The 27,506-nt window shown below is 32.6% G+C and overlaps 1 protein-coding gene and 1 long non-coding RNA gene across 9 annotated transcripts in view; one reads left to right on the top strand and one right to left on the bottom strand.

Annotated features, from left to right (window-relative positions):
* LOC143249167 (uncharacterized) overlaps window positions 1–20,451 on the bottom strand; it is a 38,267-nt gene extending 17,816 nt beyond the window's left edge. For 2 of the 3 annotated variants that reach the window (XR_013027611.1, XR_013027609.1), the window contains exons 1-2: window positions 20,283–20,451; window positions 6,889–6,990 (exon numbers count right to left, since the gene is read on the bottom strand). This is a non-coding gene — a long non-coding RNA (uncharacterized LOC143249167). Of the gene's footprint in view, window positions 1–94; window positions 281–6,888; window positions 6,991–20,282 lie in introns of those variants that run through there. The other variant, XR_013027610.1, reaches the window with a different exon arrangement.
* Window positions 1–27,506, top strand: part of LOC143249165 (CUGBP Elav-like family member 4) — a 489,962-nt gene that overhangs the window by 110,993 nt on the left and 351,463 nt on the right. The gene's annotated exons all lie outside the window — the stretch shown is intronic.

Consider the following 27,506-nt stretch of genomic DNA (forward strand, 5'->3'; position numbering starts at 1 on the left):
TTGATTCATCATTTGGGTACCCTTGCTGTTAATTATATTGTCAGCAGTAATCCAAACAACGGCTTAGCCGACGTGATAACATCTGAGACAAAACTTTGGTTTTCAGAGTTCTTTTATTTGTCTTAGAAGTAAATGTTTTCTTTTGTTAATATCAAAATATTTACTTCCCAATGACACATTGTAAGCCTGAAGCTTTCGATAACCATGATGGGAACAGCACAGCTAGCCCGTTACTTAGCTATGTACCGGATTCCAAACAAAAAAGTCTTTTTTGAAGGTTCTGCAAAAATAAAAAAATCAGATAAGCATTTACACTCCTTAATTGTTAGAAAGTTAACACTTTTTTACATACACTGCTGGTCAAAGTCTTAACGCCAATGAACATAAAGAAAAAATATGCATTTTGCGTTGTTAGACTCAACCACTTATTTGAGTAGAGCTTCGAAAGACGAAATTAAAAAAGGGAAAATAGAAAAAAGGTTTTATCATTTAATAGGGAAAATGTAAACACTATGAAATTAGCCTAAATACTAGCTGCTCAAAAGTTTAAGACCACACTGAAACGAAGCGTTAATCGGTAAATACGTATCGAAATTTAGTCATTTGTGTTCAAGCATGAGCGTTGCCAACATCTCCCACTGACATATCCTGTGTTACATTGGATAAAAACATGGCAAAGGATAAAAAGTTGACAGAATATGAACGTGGCAGAAATGTCGAGCTACAAAAGCAAGATTTTTCTCAAAGTGCCATCGCTGGTGAGATTGGGCGAAGTAAAACTGCTGTTACGAATTTCTTAAGAGACCCTGAGGGATACTGAACGAGAATTTCAAGTGGTCGGCTCAAGAAAATTTTGCTGGCGTTGAGCAGGAGGATTCGACGGATTATCCGGCAAGACACCAGCCGATCGTCGAACCAGATAAAGGCCCTTACCGACGCAGAATGCAGCTCAAGAACAATAAGACGGCATCTACGAATGAAAGGCTTTAAAAACCGTAAACGTCTTCAAAGGCCACGCCTCCTTACACACCACGAAATAGCGCGGTTAAACTTTGTTGAGAAGCACCAAACATGAGATGTAGGAAAGTGAACAAAGGTTTTGTTCTCTGATGAGAAAAAATTAACCTGGATGGTCCAGATGGCTTCCAACGTTACTGGAACGATAAGGATATTCTATCGGAGACATTTTCTACACGACACAGTGGAGGAGGCTCCATCATGGTCTGGGGTGCTTTCTCCTTCCATGGAACAATGAAGCTTCAAGTTATACAGGGTCGTCAAACAGCAGCTGGCCAGATTGGCATGTTGGAAAGAGCATCCTTATTGACTGAAGGCCCTCGCTTGTGTGGAAACGATTGGATCTTTCAGCAGGACAACGCTGGAATTCCAAATGCCCGCAGGACAAAAAACTTCTTCATGGTGAATAACGTGATTCTTTTGGACCATCCAGCGTGTTCGCCCGAACTGAACCCCATTGAAAATGTTTGGGGGTGGATGGCAAGGGACGTCTATGGAAATGGACGTCAAATCCAAACAGTGCATGATCTTCGTTAAGCCTTCTTCACCACTTGAAAAGACATTCCAACTAGCCTTCTGCAAACGCTTTTATCGACCATGCCAAAGCGAATGTTTGCAGTTATTCGCAATGACGGCCGTGCAACTCACTACTGAGTCCTCTTGTTGGGAATTTCCTACCCTGTTTAGGACGTCTTTTTGGTATGGTCTTAAACTTTTGACCAGCTAATATTTAAGCTAATTGCATAGTGTAGGGTTTCGGAAAGAGGAAATTGTTCTAACTAGACTACGCATTGGTCACAGTTTTTAACTCATCGTTTTCTTTTATCTGGAACTGATGCACCATTATGTAGTCTGTGTAACACTCAGATCACAATAAGCCACGTTTCACTTTCTTGCCGTCGTTACGACTCTCAACAACGGCACCATTTTAAACATGTTCTGACCTAAGGTTTGTCCATAATGTTAGACTGTGTTATTGGTTATGGTGACTGCCCACCTTGGAAATGTTTTTAGTTTTTTTTTAAGGCCATTAATCTTTTTAATGTCATTTAAGTTTTTTAATTCATACCTTAGACCTTTTTAATGTGATTCCCTTTTAAGTATCGCAGTCCATCTAGTTCGATTTAAAATTAGAAAATGGCCGTAACGTTAAATAACTCACCACCAGTACTGGAAAGGCCAACTCCAGGTGACTAACGCTGCTGTTTGAAGTACACGCTAGTCATCCTGGCGATTTATTATTAAAATTTTGCTACAGTCTTTTAAACTTGTGTTATTTTACCTTTTTGAAAATGGCCATAACGTCAAATAACTCGGAACCTGGACTGGAAAGGCTAAATTCGGGTGACTAACAGTTGTTTTTGAACTTACCTGTTAGTCTTCCTGGCGAGTTATGATAATTACAATTATGCAACAGAAAGTCCTTTACAACTTGTATTACTGTAGTTTTTCTCTTAACGTTCTAGACTAGATGTAAACATTGGTTTTATGCTATTTGTGTTTTTTAAACTTTGTTTTGTTTTACCTTAATTTCCTTTTATGAATTTTACTAAATTTACTTTTAACTTTTTACCAGATGTTTGGTGCAGATAGCCTAGCTGCTTTGTGCCATAAAGCACTAAATCAACCAACCAACTAATGGATTTAATGGCTTGAAATAGTAAAAAAATACCTGGCAAAGAAAATAATGTTAAATGTAAACATTTGATTAGTAGACAGAACCCTATGATAAATTGGTAATAATTCTTGATAATAAAAATGTGTTATAGTTTGGATTTCTGATACTATTAAGTTTCACTTTATCTTCTTGGTCATAGTAATTAAATAGAACTAAGATTTTTTATAAAATTATTTGTTCAGACACTGTTATTTTACTTCAGTTAATTCATAAATGCTCTATTCGAATGGAGCATTTTCATTCCCGTGTCTTGCTTTTTTAGTTTTTGACAATTTTTAACCATTTCTGGCTATTTTAATATGTTATTGCCTACCTATAAGAATACCGACGTACAGACTCTCTGACTCACAGTATTAAGTACTGAAATCAATCTCATTTTAGTAGAATTATGTTGTAGGTCGTACGATTCTTTTCGATCCATTTCTTCCGTTGTTCATCACACTTCATCCATTCTCAATTACGGTCATTTTTGGTCACAATTACACACTGTCATTTAAAATTCCAAATTCTATTGTTAAAATATTCATTGAAAAACGGCTGAATCAATCTTATACCACATATCTTCCTACTTTTTTCCACAAATCCTCCTCCATTGTAAGTTTCAACTTTTTTGATAAAGCCACAAAAATACATTGGAAATACATCAAGGGAATCGAAATGTATGTGAACGAAGAAGATTGATGTGATTCTAGTATAGTTTATCTTCATTGATTTCGAGGTTTGTCTGAAAGCTTTTGAAGTTTTGGGATAGTTTCGAAGAGACATACACAGCTTCCTTGCAATGGCTCTTTTGATCTCAGAGATTTTCATGCGTAATCATAGCCTTTATACTACCGATGAGGACGTTGCTCCGGATGATTTAGGATGTGGTTTCGTAGCCCTTTGGTGTCATAAACGCTTTGCCATGTGAGTCTTTCTATTGCAATAGAAAACAATTACGGCTCCATTTTTCGAAATGTTGTACTTTAGGCTGTACGCCTCTTAACAGTCGTACTACACGCAAATTTTTACATGACAAGACTATTTTAAATGACTTAAAGTCAAAATAATAACACTCAGGGAAAGGTTTGTGTAAATGTATAACCTAGTAATTCATCTTTTAGTTACCTGCGTAACTTTAACGACTTATTTTGTGACTAAGTACCTTTTTACCATCCGTAGATTGTGTGAAATAGATTCTATAGCATCCGTTCGTGATTCGTGGTGTTTTAACTTATATTTTAAACATGTTATTACCTTGAGTAAACAATTTTGGGATAATATACTTTAACACTTGAAAATACTATTGTTCCGTTAACAAAGGCATTTACTTTCATCTAAAGACATATCTATTCTTTTGTAAATGGAGATACAAGGATTTTGGAAAATATTAAATTAAAAAAGAAACACTACTTTATACGCATGATGTCTGATTGTGGGATTGAGTATCACTTTTAATACACTTTCAGAATTAAAATTGTGAAACGTATTCACCCGCATCACGTCTCGACATGTTAATAAGTAGGCTGCACCCAGCTTTAGAACGAAATTATTACTTGAGCAGCATGCTGTTTTAGATAGCAGTATGTGACCATGGGATCATCACTCTTTCAATTTAAGGAACAAATATTGAACGTAATAATACACAAATGGATTTGATTACGTATTAGAATATAATATATCTGCATTCATTAAAATTAGTGTACTACCTGTCTGTGGTATTTATTACTGAATGACAGACACAATATGTGTGTTAAAATTTTGTTATTCAAACAGACTGATGAATTGGGCGAAGCTACAAGAAAGAAAAAGTTGTTATAAAAGTCTAAGATATCACAATGTAAAAGTTTTGAGGTTTAAGTGAAAAACGTATGAGCTTTCATACTCAATATGTATCAGGCACGTTTCAGGAGGTTATTGTGTCTCTAACATTTTCCTTATCATTAAGGCGCCCACCGTTGGTACAGCGGTGAGTCTACGCTAAAATCAGGGGTTCGCTTCCCCATCACTGGGCTTAGCAGATAGTCCGATGTGGCTTTGCTATAAGAAAACACACTCCTTACCATTAAAACAAATATTTGAGTGAAATACGCAGTAGAAGATTATACAGTTAACATAAACTTGTGTACACAGCACCTTATGTATTACTGTAATTTTTTATCATCTCTATTCTAGATTTGCTTCTCAAATGTTCTTACATTTTCTGTTATTTAGTTTCACGTTGATATCTTTTTCTGAGCATTCAAGATACGTGGCGGTAATCGTAACGGGCCGTGTTCTGTCCTAACTTAAGGAAACAAATAAAAGCAATTTAACTTTAAAAAAACAACAACTGGTGATTCGTGTACGTTTACTCTGCGTAGATCGTAAATTTATCTTCTTATTTTTCACAGTTTCACTTATCTGAATTTTACCTTGACACAACAAAAATTTTCAAGCATACGTTTTATTCTTTTCCTTCAAATGTTTCTACTGTTCGCTCATTGGTAGATTTTATTGAACGTTGTCATAACCATGTTTTTCGTTATAGGTTTCATTAAAAAATACTACAAATATGAAATATAGTTAGTTACTTTTAGTGAAATCATAACATTTGACATTAGATTTTTTTCGAGATGTAGTAGAATAAAATTACCACAGCGACAACACTTAAGATGTGTTGTTCTTGTTTTTTGGCAAATACATTTTAGAAATATTATTCTTAAAAATATTATATTATATTATATTATATTATATTATATTATATTATATTATATTATATTATATTATATTATATTATATTATATTATATTATATTGTATTATATTATATAAAAGTATTATATTGGGCTATTTATACATTTAGAAAATTTTGTTGCTTTGGCGCTTACAAACTTAAGACAATTTATATACATGTTTGTTTCTAGAATGACTTTTTTTACGATCGTACTAACGTTTGTTTGGTTTGAAGTGATTACTATCAATGAGATTTCCTTGCCTTATGGTATTCGAAATTGGTCCCGTAAGTGTCTGTAAACGTTCTTTCTTTTTATCTCCTCTTTCTCAAATGTTATGTTAAAGTATCTACGAAATAGGCTTTGTCTTTCATAAGCAATGAAGAGAAATGTGCTTCAAGTTCTTATTGCATTGGAATCTGCATTAAAATCATCACTGAATGTTAGTAAATGTGTAAATTTGTAGAACGTGTTGAGATAACTTTTTCACTGCATAATTTTAGAAAACTTAGGTCATCAATAAATAGCATGAAAATGAAATGTCAGTAAGTATTTGTTCTTAAAGGTTGTTTCCACACCTCAAAACATACATTACCAATTTTATATATCTTTTTAAATATATTTTAAAGACTGGTTTGTTATTTTTCTTATTTTCTTGAAATGATCTCAATAACTTCATAGTGGTATAGGTTTTGAATGTTACTTATATTTATATACTATAAAACTAACGTCAGCTGCTTGATAACTTATACTTTATTAATTAAGATACGGTTGGTTCACTTGCTGAAAATTAATAACTAAGATTTTTGATTAAATTTTTCGAGATGTGAATTTTGAATTGATAAAAATGAATATTTTTTAGGTTTTTTTTTTGAAGGATACTAATACTACCGTTTCAAGTATTCATTTACAAAAATAGTATTGTTTGTCAATGATCAACGAAATCACGTTCTTTCTTCGATACGTAAACATTGATGATGAAAGTGAAACAATCATTTTCTCAGGGTTGTTTTAGATTATTTGATAAACTATGCATTGTACTTGATTTTCTTTTAATAGAAATTACTCGTAAACATTGAAGAAAGCGCAATATAGATTGTTGTTCTTAACGATAAAACTCAAGGCATATTGTGAATAAAATGAAGTAAAATAGTACGTAATATTAATTAAACAATATAATAACAGCTTAAAGAGTCATTTGTCATACGTTTGACGCCTTTCTCCTAATTCTTTTACCATTTCGATATCAGAAGTATTTTTCATTGTTTGCTTGTTTTTAAACGCGAAACTACAGTTATTAATCTAAGTTGTGTTCACGGCGTTTATCAAAGTAGTTTTTAGCGTCATATGCCAACAAGTTTACTGCTCATCTTCCGGGTAAGGGACAACATTAAGATTCTAATTGATATATCTAAGCTATTCTACTTCCTACGTGTATTACATTTTGATTTATCTTGACAGTCCTGGTTACATCTAGTATCAATTAACAAAATATTCTTACCCATGTCAGTTGGAATGTAGACGTCCATTTCTCTCTAAAGTGTGGTGGTTCTGTTTCTTTCACATAAGTTTATATCAACGTCCTTTCATGTTGTCTGCTTACCTTAAATATAGAAAATAGCATCATTTTTTGTTACTTTTATTTTCTCTCATTATTATTACAACATTCTTTACACATTTCAATCATTTGGTTTATTTTTCTGTTCTATAGAAAAGTATTTTATTTATTTTTGTTATCTTCAACTTATAAGAATACTGTTCTATCTCTTGTTCTTTTTCAACCTTCCTGTAGACTCATCTTTATTCTTCTCTTTCTATTATACAGTATGCATTGTTTGTTACTTTTGCCCATGAATACTTCATTTTCTGGCTAGACTTAATAAAAAACATTAGGCAATCGCCAAAAATACTCATTTACGTGATTGACGTTAATATTATTTATAAAAAAAGGTATGAATACTTTTGTGCGTGATCGTCACAATGATGAAGATGCTTCTTTGTAAATATATTTTTTGTGATTTTGTATACGTCATTTTTAAAATTATATATATTGTTTTCAGAGTTATTGTTAGAGATCGCGGTTTCTTTTCTAAACGATCACGTTTTCCCTGACCATACGACTGCTAATAAATGAAGTTGTAGTTTTAATGTTTAGGAGGATAATAATAACTTATTTTATATATATCATTAAGTTATTTCTCTTATGTTCTTCAAGGTTTCAGTTTGTTTGTTTTTTTGAATTTCGCACAAAACTATTCGAGGGCTATCTGCGTTAGCCGTCCCTAATTTAGCAGTGTAAGACTAGAGGAAAGGCAGCTCGTCATCACCACCCACCGCCAACTCTTGGGCTACTATTTTATCAACGAATAGTGGGATTGACCGTCACATTATAACGCCGCCACAGCTGACAAGACGATCATATTTGATGCGACCCAGATTCGAACCCGCGACCCTCGGATTACGAGTCTAACGCCTTAACACGCTTCGCCCTGCTGGGCCGGTCTTCAAGGTAACTATGGAATATTAAGCAATATTCCGAGCTTACAAAATGACATCTCAAAATATATAATGAAAATTTCAAAAGTGTCTTATTTTTATAAATATACATAGTTTTATTTCTGAGATATGATCTTCAGAGATGAGCTCATAAGATAATGATTTATCGAACATCTGATCCAACTTAAAAATCATTATTAGTGTTGAACTCGAATACGCTCATCATACAATTTTTAACCTGGTGCCGCGCCCTTGAAACAAAAGTCGAACACTTTTGATTAGACTAAAGCAAAAATTAATGAAGTTTGAATGTTACTTTTTTATACTTTGCTTACAACTACTGTAAACATGTTTAGTAGAAATAGGTTTATATCGAAAAATCATTCATGAACTTCTAACTGAACGGGCTGCAACCATTAATCACTTAAATAAAACAGAAATGACATGTTCGATATTGTTGTTTGATTGGAATGTAGGAAAACGATACCAAATTTCATAATATTTTAAATTACTTAGTTTGGAATAATTTTCACACACAAATTAATAGGTGGAGAGAGAGTTTTATGGACAATTGTTTTTAACATTTTCGTGCAAGTTGTGGTTGCTCGATTTTAATATTCGAGGTCAAGCCGAATAATATGTAATTAAATCCTGTATTTCAAACGCATCCGCCTCGAGACGAATGCGATTAAGTATCTTCTTAATGGGTTCCTCATGAAATTCGATTCGAAGAAAGAGTGTGTCTGTAAGTTATACTTAGAGCGTACTTTAAAAAAGAAAACTGTAAGTTAGTTTTGAATACAATTTGCATGTTTCTTGAGAGAAAATGTGAAAGTTAACTTTTGAGGATGTTAAAGAAGGTGTAAGAAGAAAGCATTAATTAAAGGAGAAATATTGCATTTCATAAATAAAAGGAAAAAAGATACAAAGTAGTGTTTTTTAAATTGTTTAATGAAATGTATACACAACAACAATTCTGTTTAAAATTTAGAGACATTCTTAATTAAAGTAGTGTGTTTAGTTCTGATTAGTTAGTTAGTTATCACCATTAGATTCCATCTAGGAACATAGGGCCGCAATTGCTTGCGGATTCTTCAACACGTATTTAAGTGAGTAGGTTGTTAGCCCACTGCACCGAGCCGTCCCTAATTTAGCAGTGTAAGACTAGAGGGAAGGCAGCTAGTCATCACCACCCACCGCCAGCTCTTGGGCTACTCTTTTACCAACGAATAGTGGGATTGACCGTCACATTATAACGCCTCCACGGCTGGGAGGGCGAGCATGTTTGGCGCGACGCGGGCACGAACCCGCGACCCTCGGATGACGAGTCGCACGCCTTACGCGCTAGGCCATGCCAGGCCCAGTTCTGATTATGTCATCAATTTAATTTGTGCACATTTTTTTTAAAATTTTAAATAAATCCAAATAATGCTAATTTATAATACATACAGGTTTTCAGGAATCCCATTTTGACATCATATTGTCATGAAAGTACAAAGGTCGGTTGAAATTAGAGAAATCACTGATTACATAGTTTCGTCTTGCGCAATTTATGTGCGTATAGGAATAATTAAATAGATGTCAGTTTTATGAAAACCATGAATTAATTACTTAATTAAATTTATAACCAGTTAAAAAAACGTGAAAATCATTCAAGTTTAATTTCCTCGTTGATAATGATTTTATCTTTAATTTTTTGAGGAAGTTCTCGTTATCCTCGCTACATCAATTTATCGGGATTTCAAAGACATTCCAAATTCGTGTTTCAAGCATAGTTTTAAATAAAACATTGATTGTGTTTTGTACCAGACGAACGGTCTACTACTCAATAAACCTCAATTTACGTTGCCATAGAAACACAGGTTTGTCGAATAACTGTTTCTCCTAAGAGTCTTTAAGCTGATTCTTAATACCCTTCAGAGTTTACTGACGTTAGTCTCTTCCCTATAAAGGTCAGTTTATAATTTCTAGTAAAAAAGTGTTACCTTATTGGAGAAAACAGCTACAGGGCTATCTTTTATAAAGTTTTCAAGCATTTACTACAGAATCTGACATTCATTCGCTTAATGTACTTTGTGCACAGAAAATTTTTAAAGAATTTAGCTCGATATTTTAATTCAAAAATTAGAACCGTCTCACTAATAAAATAATGTCTTGAGTTATTGCTGCTTTTAAGGAAACTATCCTGTTCGTATTTTTTAATAAATCGGCGGTTTTAAAATTGTATGGTATAACATGATTTTGACAAAAATTTATTGAGTTTTGTCCATATTTATTATTTTACGCTTACTTGAGTTTATGTTTTTGTTCAGTTTAGTTTTTTAAGCTTTTATGTATATTTATCAACAATGGTTGTGCAAAATGTTGTAATCAGTAGATATTTATAAGACTGTGCCTTGTTTTCTGTTTTGCTTATGAATTGAGACTAAGTTAAGGTTTATACTTTGTGGATACTCATCATCATAAGATTATGTGGACTGTTTTCTCCTGTGGATGAATGTTTACGACATAAGTATAAGTTGAGATTTACGCTTTGTGGATACTCACCGTCTAAAGTTATATCGACTGTTTTCCTTTATGAATGTTTATGACATGAGGCTAAGCTAAAGTAATGTGGTGATTAATGATTTGTGGATATTTATGTTCTGAAACTTTATCGGGTTTCGTAGACTAGCGAGTTTTATGGATAAGAGCGCGTAATCACTGTCAGTTTCTACCCTTAAATATCCAGAGTACTAATAAGTCACTATCAGTAACTTTGGAATATAAAAGCGGACAAAAAATCTAAATCAACCAATAAAATTCGATAGTCAGTTGCACATCAGGATGACGTAGAATTTTATCGCTTTTTTCCACTTACCATGCGCATTACTACTAATTTGCATCACAGCTGATATGATTACTACATGATATGAAAAATTAGTAAATAATTATTCATTCTCTTCTTGGCTATATCATACAAGTGATTTGTAGGAATCATATAATACGTACAAGATCAGAAGCGTGGATAAAATAATGTTATTATAGTCAATTTTACACACCATTTAAAGTTTCTAAATAATTAATTGTATAGATTAGGAGAAATGATCAAAATGAAACACATTATAATGTTTTCTAAGAAATAAGTGATCTAAAATGCAACACATTATAATGTTTTCTAAGAAATAAGTGATCTAAAATGCAACACTATAAACATTAGCAAACGAACAGGTGAGATTATTATGAGTGTTGCCTCGACTCGTCGCGAATAGTAAAGCTTAAAGAAACGCAATATAAGTTTCCATATATATATATAGGCTAAGTATAAAGTAACAATTATAAATGTAAAAAGTATAAAAACCTACTTTAGATTAATAACAAATTTTCCTGTATTTGCAATTTCTTGAGAATTTTTACAGGCAGTTCTAACGAAAACATAACATGTACGCTTTGCTTGTTTTGATTTAAAAAAAAACACTTCGGGCTATCACACCTGTGTCCACAGGAACCTAACGCTTCATTTAAGTGTTGTAACTCCGTAAACTTGCCCGCTATCTCACCAGAGAAAGAATTCCTAGTCTTACTTTTGCAATGTTACACTTGTTTTAAAATTTGATTTTTTGTTCAAATTCTAGAGTTTTTTTTTCTATCTTAAAATCCAACAAACATTCAACCCATTGGCAATAGCATGTTTTGTGTTTTCGTTTAAAAAATAGTTTGATTTAGAGAAAGCAACAGTTTTAAAGGTGAAATACTTATTAAATAAGATACTGAAACTTTGGAAGGTATCACTCCGTTTATGAAATACGTGTTAGAGTAAACGTAAGTATAGGATCATATTATAGAATAAGATCTGCGTGCAGATGCTTAATATCTTGCAGCGATGTTCATTTTAACATGACTGCTACTGAGAATAGGAGATTAATGGAAACAGAACGCATATTTGTTAGTTTTAGTGTTGTGAACTTGTAATAGTTTCGAGCTGTTAAGAGCGAGTCTTATATATATATATATATATAACTGAAGTTCCATTAAGTGAGTAGATTTTGAAATTCTTACGACTACGTGCGTGAAGACTTAGATTTAAAGATTTAAGCGAGACATATGAAGTTCTTTTTCTGATTTTTCTTCAATATACTTTACTGTAAACAAGAGAGAACGCATGCAGGTGTGATTAATTGGCTTTAGGAATTAGATTTTCTTTTGTGTTAAAATGGTTTGCAGTTGTATTACATAAAATATAAGAGGATCTGGTAAGATCCAATGACGTTTGATGATGTGGTATATCAACAAGAAACAATAGAGTTTAGATGAGTGGCAGAGTAGTCAGAAGAGAAGTTTTCCACGTGTAATACTCAAATAAAAGATAAATAGTTACCAACGATAATCTACAGCGTAATATCTTAAGTTATCCACTGATATATGATTTCAGAAGCAGAGATTAAATCTCGCGTGTGATTTTCCCAGATGATTAGTGTTAAATTTAGTATCCTTTTTTTATTTTAAGTTCCTAATATAGTGGAACTTTTTATTAAAAAAACCAAATATCTTATTGTTTTGGTGTAAAAGTGAAACGTCATGTTTAAGTTATATCCACCATTTTAACTAAATTAACAGGCCATTGTAGTGCAATTGGTTTTTGTGTTTGTTTGTTTTTTCGGAATAGACATCTATTTAGTTTTGAAGAAATAAGGAATGTTTAAAAACATTATTGAATCCGTTTTTGTTTGTGATAATTTTCACTATATATATATAGTTTTAAAAATGAGAGGTTTGCTTGTTTTATATTTTAAATACACAGCTACACAATGGGCTAGCTCTGCTCCGCCCATCACAGTTATTGAAATCCAGTTTCTTGTGTTGTGTGTCCACAAACATAGCGCTGTTGTGCCACTAGGGTGGCAATAATGAGAGGAAATCAACAAAACTTTGGTTCGTTGAGCTAGAATAGAAAATAAGCTTGTGTAAATACCTGTTCAGAGTATTGTTTAATTCGATCACAAGTTCTATGGTAGTTTAAACCTTTAATATGATTTTTATGAGGAATTAGTTTTGCACAACAATGCTTCTTGATTTTCATGTTAAACTACTGATAAAATAAAAGTATCTTCGTCCTGTTTTAAAAAAAATGTTTAAATAATAAACCGTTGCTTTTTTGAACATCTCTTATGTCGAGTTCACGTTAAAACTGCCTATTCTCTTAAACTTCCATCTTCACGGTTGACATCTTTAATGATTTCCTTAACTAGTTCATCTGAAAATGAATACATAGTTTTTTAACACGATAATCAATGAATTTTAGCAACTGATTACTGTTTAAATTTCAGAAAGGAATGTTTTGCTCAAAGCGTGTAATTTTACTTTTGGGGATAAAAGACGTTATGATTCGACTAAACTCCATAACGTCCGAATGAGAGTGTATAATTTTATCATAAGAGTCAATAATGAATTTAACATTATTCTCATCAGACGACCAATTTTATTGGCATTAATGATTGCTATTTTTAGTTGTTTTTTTCCCCTAAACAAAATCGGAATATCATTATTAAATATCTTTGACTTATAAGACAGAAGTATGTAGACGTAAAAATTGAATTTCTCTTCATGAGGGATTTAGGTACGAATAGTGAGGAAAGAATTACATAATATTTGAAAATATCTTGAGGTTTACTGTAACTTGAATAATTCTGGTTTTATCCATCTTATGGCCATTCTGTAATATCAACGAAATAATGGCGTAATATTTTTTATTTAAAAACAAGATTAAGTTGTCATTATTAAAAAAAATTCTCATCTATCAGTGTCACTGAGAAAGTTATTATTGTTATGAAGGTGATATATAATATCAAACTTTAAGCTAAAGCGATTACACAATAAACATAAAATTCATATTCTAGAGACATAAATCACAGTAAGAAAGGAATTGACAAGACTGTCGTGCAGTAATTGATTGAAAATGACCACCGTCCAGCGACTTATCTTTACTTGAACTGAAGATAAATGCCACGTCTGGGAGTTTAGTTAATTACACATTAAGGTTGTGTCTTGAGCCTCGAACAGTTACACCAATAGATGTTGCTTATATGACTACTTACCAGTCAAGGTTGTGTCTTGAGCCTGGAATAGTTACGTCAATAAATGTCTCTTATATGGCTACTTACCAGTTCTATTTCTTTCTTTTCACAGAATACAATTATTTCGGAAAGGTTTTCGGACTTGTTATTCTATTTATAAATTACGTATTTTAGTATATATACAGGTGTATTATTTCTACTATACAAATTTAAATGAGATTTCTTTTACTTCTAGTTCTTCCTTTTTCTGATTATTATTATCTATCTTTTATCCATATTCGTTCATTTTGTTAGCTAAGAACAGGTTACCATATCTATAGTTATTTAAGTCATAAGTTTTAAAGTGATTAATAGATAGAAACTTTCTGATTTACAATCAGATTTGTAGTTTGTGATACAGTCTTTTCTGAATTACATGAGATATTAGTGTTTTGTAAGATAAACTCCATTGAATAAATACTAATGCAATAAAATTATATTTTGACTTTGATAACACGATATCTCATGATACCAATGGTCTGTTTTGTTTCAGGATCAGTCTAAAAAAAAGTACTGGCCTAAACCTAACCATCCAGACATACATTTTCAATTTATATCCACAATTTGCATTCTAATGAACTATTTCATCTTTGAAGAAGACACGCTTTCTACTATCGAAAGCACTAGGCCTTTAATTTAATGAAATCTTAACCCTCTCATTGTTACCAAATGTTACCTTTCATAAAGGTAACGACTTAGCGCTTGATGAGCACTACATTTTCCAAATGCAGAGAAGCGCTAATTGACAGCGTTTTGGTTATTTTGTGATGTTTTTCAATTGCTAAGAAACGCTGATTGACGTTAGCTTTTGTACCTTGCAACATTCTGGTTGATCAATGCTAACTTTCATCACTTTTCACAATGTTTTGATTTCATTTCATGTTAAACTTTTCAATAGCTAAGAAGATCTATAATTGACATTTTGTTTCAATATTATAACACCCGATTTGATTCCTACTAATCGACAGGTTTACTGTACTTTACGACGATCTGGTTGATAAATTTTACCTTAAGATAAATTCGTAACATCAAACTTCTACTGAAAAAAAGATACTGCCAGCAAGTACTAATATATATAAAGGTTACTATCGCTTATTATATCACTTGGATGACCAAGTGTGCAATATCACTACCGCATATGTGGTGCGTCCATCCAGGACATGGCCGTTCATTAATATTTGAACATATCCGTCTGTTCTAACTAACTGTAGCCTCTAGTCAGAATTTTATTCTATCTAACTGCTTCATTAACAGTAGACGGCAACACTTAACAAGGATTCCTAGTTGCCATAGCGACGGATAATTTAATCTCAGTTTCTGGCAACTGCGGCACGTCAGAGCACGTACAGGGTTACTAGAGCAGTCCTTGTGCACGGCTAAATTAGAAACGTTTCGCCCTGTCACGTTTGTCTAACTTTTATTGGACGAGAAGTTGGAGAGGTGACCTTGATATTATTATGCTGTTCTTGATATTCAGTGTATGTTCTATCCCACCAGTTCTTATATGATACAGCAAATAAACAAAATTAGCCTCAGACTGAGATTCGTATTTCTTCATTACTCTACAGATACATATAACGTCTGATCATACAAATTACACATAAGGATCGATTTTTAGAACTTGTGAAACATATCATTGTTCATTTCGTTATTTACTCTTTTTTTCTTCCATGTGATATCATTAAAAGTTAACATTAAAATTATATCAATTGTTAGAGAACACAGATTTTTGATTAATATTGCAATATATCATTGTTGCTTTTCTTAAATTTTATTAACTGATTAACGAATTTCCACCTCCCTCAAAATAATATCTTATTAATGTCACCTTTTCTGTGAAATGCAGTATGTTTATATATGTATTTGTCTCCTCTTCTAGTCGATCAGTAGTAATCTTAAAGGCGTATAACAGTAAAATTCGGGGATTGATCCCTGAATGAGCATAGCCTAGGTAGCCAATTGAGCAATTTGTGGTTAAAAACAAACAAACAGAAACACGAGCATATACGACCCATTACAATCTTTAATGATTTTCAAACTAACAAAATAATGCTATTTAATTGATGTTAAGTTTCATTACTCTATGAAGATTTTATTTCCAGGGTAGGTTTATCCGTTAATATTTGAAGTTTGAATACTTTATCAACTCTCATGTAATTGCTAAAAATAATTATAATGACACGCTATACCATGGTGATTTTAGTACGTGTAACCGTATTTCGAATATTTTTCCTTAGTCTAATTGGTTGTTGAAATGCGATGCCAAAGAGATTATTTAAATCTTAAAGCTGGGCCTCGGCTAAGTGTCTTGCAATTGTTCCTGCTGATAGTGTATAGATATAACTACCATAGTCGAGTACAACTTATTTAGCAGTAACAATTTTTGGTGATGGCATAAATCTAAGTACTTTTAAAGTGGGTTTAGAATTTCCTTTAAAGCTCAGGTAGCATGGAAACCAACAAGCTCATTGACGATAATTGTGTTAAATTCCTAATTTGAAAGTGAGAAAAAATTGAGATAATTATAGTACGAACTTTGTATATGTATGAGAATTGAGAGTAAAGCAAGAACTGTGAACAACATATCAGTCGAATACATAATGATCATGTAGCTAAGAAATAACCACATTTTTATCAGTCACCTTGCTGTTTAACTTATTAATTTCCTCTGTTATATAGCAGTTTTATTTGTATGTGATTAGCGAGTAGGTTTATCTTAAAAATTAATAAAATAACTTGGATTTGTCCAAAATATGATTCAAAGTTCATATTTGTAATATCTTGATACGAATATATAGATTAAATTGTTAATACAATTCGTAAACTAGTGTGGAGACCCACAGAATGAATGATAAAAAAAAGAAGAAGAAAAAGCGTGAACTTATGGTACCGATAGCACATTTTACGGAAATTTTTCATGGTTTTAATTATTTGTTTTTATTTCTATGTCGTTTTTGAATACAAAGAATCAACATAAACAGTAGACAATCGTGGCTTGTTACCAATTTTGCAGATGGTACAACAGATATCTAAGTAGAGTAACGTAACTATCTGAAAAGTGTAAGTTGTGTTATTAACTTCTCTGCATACTTTAGTGACCCGGTCTGGCCAGGGGGTTAAGGCGCTCAACTCGTAATCTGAGGGTTGCGGGCTCAAATCCCCTTCACACCAAACATGCGCGCACTTTTAGTTGTAGGGGTGTTGTAATGTTTTCTGCAATTCCCACTGTTGACACCGTAATAATGAACTTCTGTTATCAGTCAACAGTTTCTTTAGTCTCGCCAACTCGTATTTTATGTTGTTCCTTAAACTTGTTTGACCTGGCATGACCAGGTGGTTAGGGCGTTCGGCTTACAATCTGTGGGTTCGAATCCCCGTCCCACGAAACATGCTCGCCCTTTCAACCATGGGGCATTAAAATGTAACAGTCAATCCAACTATTCCTTGGTAAAAGAGTAAGTCAAGAGTTGGCGGTGGGTGGTGATGACTAGCTGCCTTCATTCTTGTCTTACACTGCTAAAGTAGCTTTGCGCGAAATTCTAAACAAACAAACAAGCATATCTTAGAAATTGATTATAGAATTAGATGAAAACTGATAGAGGGAAAACTTAAATATTAGATGTTTATATTTCTTATCAGCCCCAAATTTCTATATAAAACAATTTCATACTTCATAAGACAATTGTCACTTACTTACTTTAGCAATTTTTGACTTGTTATAACATAACTGACGAAGAAAACATAGAATATGCGGTTTAATTTCAATTATTAATGTCTTCTTACTTATAATCACGTAGTTTTAATATAACGTTATCCAAATGATTTCATTTCGAGCATACCTTTTTTAGCTTATTATCAAATAGTGTAGCGGGACGTTAACACAGTCGATTCAACTTCGATTATTAAATATTGACTTATCATCAGGTACTATAAGGGAAGATAACACATAGTTGGTTTAAGATTGGTTATATTTTAACCCTACCTTCGCAAAGCATAAGGAAGACTATGCAGTTATTTGAGGTTTGATTCTTAATTTTAGCATACAATCACGTTGTATAGAGGTAGCTACACAGTTGATTTCATTTCAACTACTTATTTTTGATGTACCATCACGCAGTGTAAGAAGGAAAACGTGCAACTGATTTGACAAGGATTATAACATTCGAGCTTAGTGTCAAAGATCATGCGGCTGTACTGACGCAGTTTTCTCAGTTTGACCTATTATTACTTAATGTACTCAAGTCAAGCCTAACCTGCCATGTATGATATACCTTCTGGAATATGACAACTAGTGCATATTAATCTAATTATATTATTTTAGTATTTAATATCTAAAAAACTAAACATTTATATTTTTTCAAGTCGTGATGAGTTCATAACTGACTACACATTTCTTAAAAGTTTAAGGATTTGTTTGGTTTATTACGAATTTCTCACAAAGATACACTGGGGCTATCAGCGCAAGCCGTCTCTAATTTAGTAGTGAAAAACTGGGGGAAGGCAGCTGTCATCACCCCCACAACCTACTCTTGAGTTACACTTTTACCAATGAATAGTTGGATTGACTGTCACATTTGAATGCCCCAAGGTTGAAAGGGCGAGCTTGTTTGTTGGAACGGGGATTCGAACCCACAAATTGTGAGCCAAACGTCCTAACCACCTGGTCATGCCAGGCCAAAACGTTTAAGGAACAACATAAAATACGAGTTGGTGAGACTAAAGAAACTGTTGACTGGTAACAGAAGTTCATTATTACTGTGTCAACCAGTTAGTTAAGCGTTAGCACTGCAAGTTTCGAATCTATGTTTTGAACTTAGTATTCTCTCTTTATCTGGATCTGGGAGGCTCAGGTTTGATGCTTTCACCTCTTAAACGGAGTACTACACATGAGCTTGTTTGTTTTGATGTTTGTGAAAAAATACATGAGGGCTATCTTTGCGTTAGCCTTCCCAAATTTAGCAGTGAGAGAAAGCAGGTAGCTAACAGCGCCCACTGCCAGCTCTTGGGCTATTCTTATACCACCGAAAAGTGGAACTGATCGTCACGTTATAATCTTCATGTACGATGAAAAGGATTCGAACCCACGGCCCATGTGTTACGAGTCGAGTGCTCTAACCAATAGGTTATGTCAGGTCCACTGGATACGAGAATATTGTACATGCAAGCATAATATCAATTAAGTTAAGCCTTACGTTAGTTGTATTGAACGTGTATGTTGGGAAGTAAAAAGCCATTGTTATGAATATCCTTAAGTAAGCTGGGCTTTTCATCCTTCTTTGTACTGAATATTATAAAAAATAGTTCTGTCTAACAATAGAAACAACTTCAACAACGTTTGGACTTACCACAAACAGTAGTGTGAGGAAAGAATAAACACGTTACCCATGTCAGATCATAAACACGTTACCAACCTTCACATTGTAATTGAGGGATTCATTACTCTGATGTTCGAAACATAGAACATAGAATCCTGTTGTACCATCAGACATTAGTAGTGTCGTAAATTTCGCACAGCTGATGTAACTTTGACTGTTAAAAATTCGCTCAACAATTAGATGATTGTTGGGAAACCACGCAGCTGATACAGATTAAAACATTCAGTTTTTTTACATACATTTTTTATGTTCTAAGTATGTTATCTATAACATGAAAAAATTTGCATTCTATTTCTTTCATTTATTAATACACATAGTAAAAAACAAATACTGGCAACTGTTATAATTTAGCACTGTTTTAGTAACATGTTCAGGTTTAAAACTTAGATGAATAACGGTAAGATTACAGCGAATCCAAAAATATAATTTAAATGTAAATTTCGCAACCAGCTCTTTTAAAGTTCGCTCTGTTCAATTTAAGATTTAACAAGTTCATGTACATAAATATATACATATTTATACATAAATAAGAAGAGAAACTGATTTTATTTAAAAGCAAAGCGACAAATTCATTACTACTAATGTAATCAATGTGTGCTTATTTGGGTATTATTGACAAGTAAATGCTGATTTAGAGCAGTTGTCTTTTTTTATGTTAGCATTTTGTTTTGTGTTTTTATAAACCCCTGTTTTTTAAGTGAAGACTGTTCATTAGTGTTCTTCAGACAGGGTTTTAAAATGTTCCTAACGCCACGTGTTGTGATGAAAGAGAAAGTATGTTAAAACAAACGTACACTACGCGAGCGTGTCAAATTAATGGTCACAACAACTTGTATTGTATGCGAAATCATAATGGACACACGTCCATCGTTACACCAACTAGCAGCGGGCGAGTTATGGGATAAGGAAAAGGAACCAAGTCAAAGTCTTACCTAAAAGCTTTCCACTGTTAGGTCTACAACTAAAGCTTCACTACGCTTGACGGTCCCACCAGGACTTCAACACAGATCTGCTCTTAGCTTTACAAATTGTACTCTTGATGGATTCTCTGAACTCTCTTCATTATAGGCGTGAGCTTGTGTCTAACATTCCCTGGGCCTTTGTTCTCTTTTTTCCCTGCACTAGTGTGTGTATATGTATGTGTTTTTCTAAACCTGTTTCTCTAAACTTCTGGAGGAAGGAACTGTTGTCGCTTTTCTGTAACCTTGGTTACTTCTGATATATAAATATCACGAAAGCAATACGTTTGAAGTTTTTTGCTTTCTTCATGAGGGATTATACACATACACTTAAAAGATTCAGTATTATTGTACATACTTGAGGAATGTCACAGTTTAGAAGTTTTCACAAAACTAATTACTTTTCTTTTTTGTAAAATACGAAACAACATTGTTAACCTCAAGCTAGAAAGATATACCAGAGATTAAAGCGAGGATTTTACTCATAAACTGTTAAATCTCTCTCCGAATTAAAAACAAAAGCATCAGTTTCGCGAATAACTGCACACTTAAGACTAATATAAATTCGAAAATGACATAAATAGTGAGAAACAGTGAAAATTTTTCGATTAATATATTGAAATTATCATACATTAAAATAATCAAATATACACTGTTAAATTTTCTATGTACTCGAATCGTTTTTCCTACACGATAGAGGGAGGTGCAAAGGTTGCATACCGCTGTGATATTTCCCCAATTCTTACAGCTGTTCAACCCCCTCTAGTAGCACAGCCGTATGACTGTGTACATACGTTAGAATCTGGGTTTTCATACCCGTAGTGGGCAGAGCACAAATAGTTCATTGTGTAGTTTTGTGTTAACTTACAAACAAATTTATTTTTAAGTCCCCCTGCTGAACACAACAGATAGCCTGATTTGGCTTTGTTATAAGAAAAATACACAAACGCTGCTCGAACTGTGCACCGCTTAGTATCACAACACGATGTCACTGCAAAATCACACCCACACATTCTTACATGACTAATGGAATCACAACGAAATAAATAATAAAAAAAATGGTCAGCGCAACATAAACATGACTCATAAAATTCACAAATATGGTTGTTCTAGGGATACCATGGTGTTACACAGTATTTGTATCACCGTGTACTGAACTCTTGAAAAGTTAAAAAAAAAGATGGAAAAACTTGAATGCTGTCTTTCTTTAATGTATTTAGTAATATTTTTAACACACTCATTTTAAAACCGGATATAAAAATACTTTATAAAAAGTAATTTTAGACCTGTCACATTTTCAAAATAATTGCACTTATGTGCAATTCAAAAACAACACGAGAATCAAATGAACTTCAGATTTTTTAGTAATTAAGTAGAAACCTCCATAAAACAGGCAACTGCCAAGTTAAACAAAACATGCCATTAATTAATAAATAAGGTTAAGATATGCTGATTGTAACATTCACAACTTGTGAATATTAAAGAATATTAAAATAGTTTTACATTATATATAACTCTTAAAGCAATGAACACTGGTTGACTGCATTCACGATTTTACGACGAACGAAAATTCCTTAGAATGATCTGGTTAGTCTTTTAAATTTATTAGTCTGTTAATTTTATATAACAGTATGAAACATCTTATTAGCTTATGTTTTCATAATAACTTTATAGGTCTTAAACACAAGGCTTAAAAATAGATAGTTTGATGCTTTAGGTATTCTGTTTTTCTAATTTCTTTAAAATTTCTTTCGTTATTTTTATGACAGCTGATTTATGTAAGATGCTCTAAATTTATATTTATTTATTTTAACTTAAAGGTATGTTTGTGGTTTAATTAGTTGGAATAATTAGAGTACTAATAACTACATTAATAAAATGTATCTAACTCAGCTAGAAGGAGCAAAATACTACAATATCAGATACTAAACATGATAATTAGATTTAGTCATGAAAATGATTTTGTTAAATTTAACGCTTCTGATGGACATAGGAAATGCTCTTTCCAGATCTATGGGATTTGTTGTATCTAACAGCAATATTCTTCACTTTAAGTCTTGTTCCTTCTAATAACAACATTTTCCACTTTAAGATTTGTTCCTTCTAGTAGCAACATTCCTCACTTTAAGACTTGTTCCATCTAATAGCAACATTCTTTCACTTTAAGACTTGTTCCTTCTAACAGCAACATTTCTTCACTTTAAGACTTGTTCTATCTAATAGCAACATTCCTTCACTTTAAGACTTGTTCCATCTTATCGCAACATTCCTTCACTTTAAGACATGTTTCATCTAATATCAACATTCCTTCACTTTAAGACTTGTTCCATCTAATGGAAACATTCAATCACTTTGAGACTTGTTCCATCTAATAGCAACATTCCTTCACTTTGAGACTTGTTCCATCTAATAGCAACATTCATTCACTTTAAGTCTTGTTCCATCTAATAGCAACATTCATTCACTTTAAGACTTATTTCATCTAATAGCAACATTCTTCACTTTAAGACTTGTTCCATCTAATAGAAACATTCAATCACTTTGAGACTTGTTCCATCTAATAGAAACATTCAATCACTTTGAGACATATTTCATCTAATAGCAACATTCTTCACTTTGAGACTTGTTCCATCTAATAGCAACATTCATTTACTTTGAGACTTGTTTCATCTGATGTCATCATTACTTCACTTTAAGATTTGTTCCATCTGATGTCATCATTACTTCACTTTAAGATTTGTTCCATCTGATGTCATCATTACTTAACTTTAAGGGTTGTTCCAACGAATAACAAAATTCTTTCTTTTTATACAAAATGTATTACTTTCTCAAGTATTTAGAGTTAATAAAATTTCTGTAATAGTTATAAGTTATAATAAGTTGTAATAGTTATTAATTATAATAATTAAGCATCATTATTTTTAATATGAAGTGTTTCTATTATCAAGTGATAGCACATGGTTTAATATCATGAGTAAATATTAATATATTAAGTTCGTTCCTGTAGGGCCGAGCGCGGTTTAGTGGTTAGCGTTCTGGGTTGTGCTTAGCTCATATTCGCATAAGGATCCTTTCAGATTCATATTCGTGTAAATAAACGCTCACTCTAAAGATTGTTGTTTTGGGAGAAGCTAAGTTGAATTTATTGTCCGTTTCTTTTTAATTCGGAAGTAAGTTCCATATTGTTTTAAATTATCTAATTGAAATAATTTCAACCTACAAACAGGTGTATGAATATTGTGAGGGGTTGGAATTCCAACTCAAGAAGACATGGTTTACCTATCACCCTAAATTCCTGATTACAATTTCGTATTGGTACACATACAATACACATCGTATGTGTATTTTATTAGGAAAGCTTCTTTATAACAAGATATTTCAGGAAGCAGATGGCAGTTTCATATAACGAGCGTTGTGAGCTTAAGTGCCCATATCTGCTTCAAGAACTTTATAAATTTCGTTTCATTTCACTTGTAAGTCTTAGAAGTCATGCCTAACCCTTGAAGAAGATGTATCTCCTATTGCTGTGTTGTTCTTACTTCTACAAATACTCCAGTAACGTTTCTCTTTCTGTCATTTTAATATACATTCTAGTTTTATTTTTCTGCTCTTTATGTGTAATGATTTAATTTTTGGCCTAGTTGTGTGCTGTATGAAAAAGAAATATTTAAGATTATCAAGGAGAAGAAATGTTGTGTTACACTTTATTTCTTTTAGATGGCAAAATTAACATAGCTTTTGCTTGACCTTTTATGTTAGCGCATATGTCAAATTACAGTGGCGATGCTGGGATCAGCCATTTTATACATCTTGTGAACGCGTTTTCAAAGCTTTAACACTTGAACTCTAGGTACCTAAATTACAACTTTTAGAAAAAATAATACGAAAAAAAAGATAAATTTGAACGAATTCAACTGTGTACTAAAACATATTTTTTTATATAATTTAAACATTGTAACTGTGATTGCTGGTTTGTTGAATTTCACGTGGCGAGCTGTCCATAATTTAGAAGTAATAAACTAGAAGGAAGATAACTAGTCAATACTACACACCGCCAACTGTTAAGCTAGTCTTTACCGGCTTATAATAGGATTAACTCCAACAGCTGAAAGGATGTCAGTGTTTAGTGACAGAATTCGAATCAGCAACTAGCAGATTGTGTGTTTAATGCTCTAACCTACAGGCCACGCCAGACCTAACTCGGTAATTAATTAATTAATTAGTCATCATAAGTTCGGAAATTATATTACATTTATCCCCTCATTGTGTACTTTTGCCATAGTTACCTGAAATAAGTTACTGTTATTTTATATGATTGCTGCTCTACAGAAATTCAGATCACGTTTAAGTATGCACATCATGATTTTAAGTTGTGATACTAGTAAAGCATCAGTAGTTCCAATAATCCATATTATATAATAATCTGAGATTTTAAAATGGAGCACATTTGCGCCATTTCAAAGTAACAAGTAGTCAAATAGTTAGATATGCATGTCACTTCAGTTAGATCATTGAAATATCGGATATCAATCATTTCAAATAGAGTATTCAAATAATAATGTATTTATGTCTTTTGAGGTAGGTGTCACGCTTGGCCTAATGGTTAAAATTCTATATTATCAATTTGATGTCCGTAGCTTATACACCGTTGTCTCAAAAACGCGCTCCGCAATTTGGGACAGTATGTATATTACAGAATTGAAGGTTAGTTTCCACTATTTTACTAGAGTAGTCTAAGAGCTGATTGCTTTTGACTCTCGCAGGTAGGTTTTTCTTTAGATTTGCGAAATAAGCATACCTTGTAGTGAATTATTCAACTTAGCATTAACACTACTGACTGAACACAGCAGTTTCTAGCTTTACTTTAATCTGAGTACTAATTAACAAGATATAACATTTTACTTTTATGTACACCGACATTCCAGTGTAAAAATGCAACCATTATAAACAACTATTAATTATTACTGGTATTTACACAATATTTTGGTACATATTTTTATCAAATTGAACAACTTTTTGTTTTTATTTGTTCAAAACCTTAGAGTATATAGCATTATTAGATTCATTGCTCAAGACTTAAAATAAGGCTTGTAATTTTTGAGCCACTGTCAATGTGCCGACGTATCATTACTACTTAAATAGTGCAGTAAAGTAGTTCCATGAATAACTTTTTAGATGACTCAATGTAGCGTGTACTCATTAAAGCAACGCCTTAAGATCAAAAACGATTTTAATACGACGTCTAACATAGTCCCGACTGTATGCCATACGTCTGTAGGATTCCTTTGAAGTAAGAAAGCATACAGTCTGTTCTCTTCATGAAACACTTTTCACAGCCTTTCACCATTTTTTCACTCAATAATACTTTTTCTGAATTTTTCAGCTTGTGTATTGTTTGTTCTCACTAATGATCTATGCGACTTTCAGTTTATTTGAGCAATAATAATTACAGATTAAATACGACGTTGGACACTGTATGTTTAATATCTCTCTTTAGAAAAAGAACCACTAAAGTATTGCTGCATATACCTTCTTAAACATATAATCAGTTTAGGCACGCCCTGGCTTTCCTTGTTTTCTTCATTTCTTTTAGATAAATTGTATTCACACAGTTGCACGTTATTATGAGCTAATCGAAACTAAACTCTAACAGATGAAGGAAAAATTTCGTTAATGACATTTCTCTTCCATTATGATAAAGTAATGAAGAAAAAAACAGTCGCATCGCTTTTTTTTTTTCTTCAGGTTTATTTTCCAGCTCGTCACAATTCTCAACTACAGTGGTTCCTTATCTAACTCTAAGGATAGCACCGGCTTTCTATAATCTGAAGGGGGAGGCTAGAAATAAAAATCGGATAAAACTATTAAAATAGACACGATGTTTTTTCACCGATGATTTCATCACGACTGTGTTTCAAGATAAGGATAATGAATGTTTAGAGAAATCCTGAATTAAAAAAGGGGAATATATCACGGGCAAATGAAGAGCTTGATACGCTTATCTTTTAAGCATTGTAACATTTTTAGTTAATTAGTAGCTTCCACTCTTTGAGAATGCAATATACCATAACCATTATTTTCTGTCAGGCAGGTGATTTGTATAATCCGGTCAATTTATTTTCCGCACAAAATGGAAACGATATCAGGTGTTATTTTTTCTATTATTAACTTTACAACAGTTTGAAAGTGTTTCACGTACATAATGTCATTAAACTTATAATAGGATTTTCGACCTTCCATTTTTTCACTCATGTTTTTAACTATTACGTATTTCTAAGAGAGAGTCATATAATATAGTTTAATATTGCAAAACTTCGCAAAAGTTAAGAAAGCGGAGATATTTGATACGTTGAAATATGTTTGTCAATTAGCAAAGTGTCTTCGTTGTAGTGAAAATGACTGAATATATTAGATAAACATGCACTTCTGAAATAAATGACTATAAAGGACTCCACGATTTGAGAATTTAAAAAGATTGTCCTGGTCAGTTCTCGAATTGTGGGGGAAAAGAAGGATGCGATGTCCCTAACGTTAAAACTAATATTATCTTCGTCATTCTTTTTGGCAAAATCATGCAAAAGATGGTACGCTTTTAACGTGCGTTAAAACTACAATCTTACTGATTGCTTCTATGCCAGATATCTCCATCAACCATCTAACTAACTTATCAATGATGTAATTAAATTCTTAGTGTGTGTGTGTGTATATATATATATTTAAGAGTACTAGTACAATATACACTTTTTCATTATATTTCTAGAGTCCCCTTTCATAAGTAGTTAAAATTCTGGGACTGGTCACAATTTTCATATACGTGCTTCAGAATGCTAGAGTGGATTTTAGTTATGGTCGTGAAATATTTTTGTTTTGTTTTTATTTCACAATCCCTCCCTGTCGTGATTGAGAATATGATAATTCCTACACAGCACACTAGAGATATTTTAAATTTTACTGTGAGGTAATTAGTAGAATTCTGATCAGGTTTTATGGCGAGTATGGAACTGATTCATGGAACTCTTGACGAATGAACGTTTTTAAGTTATTTTCGTAGAGAAACACACTGCATACCGTTGAATTCTATGGGCGTCTTGTTAAGAATCACGTTTTAACATGTTATGGAAACAGGCGGGCATATTTGAACGTTGAAAATGTAAAGTGAGTAAAATGAAATATTGAACTTTATTATTTCTTAAAATT

This window comes from Tachypleus tridentatus, chromosome 4 (genome assembly GCF_004210375.1).
Source record: "Tachypleus tridentatus isolate NWPU-2018 chromosome 4, ASM421037v1, whole genome shotgun sequence".
Classification (NCBI taxonomy): Eukaryota; Metazoa; Arthropoda; class Merostomata; order Xiphosura; family Limulidae; genus Tachypleus; species Tachypleus tridentatus.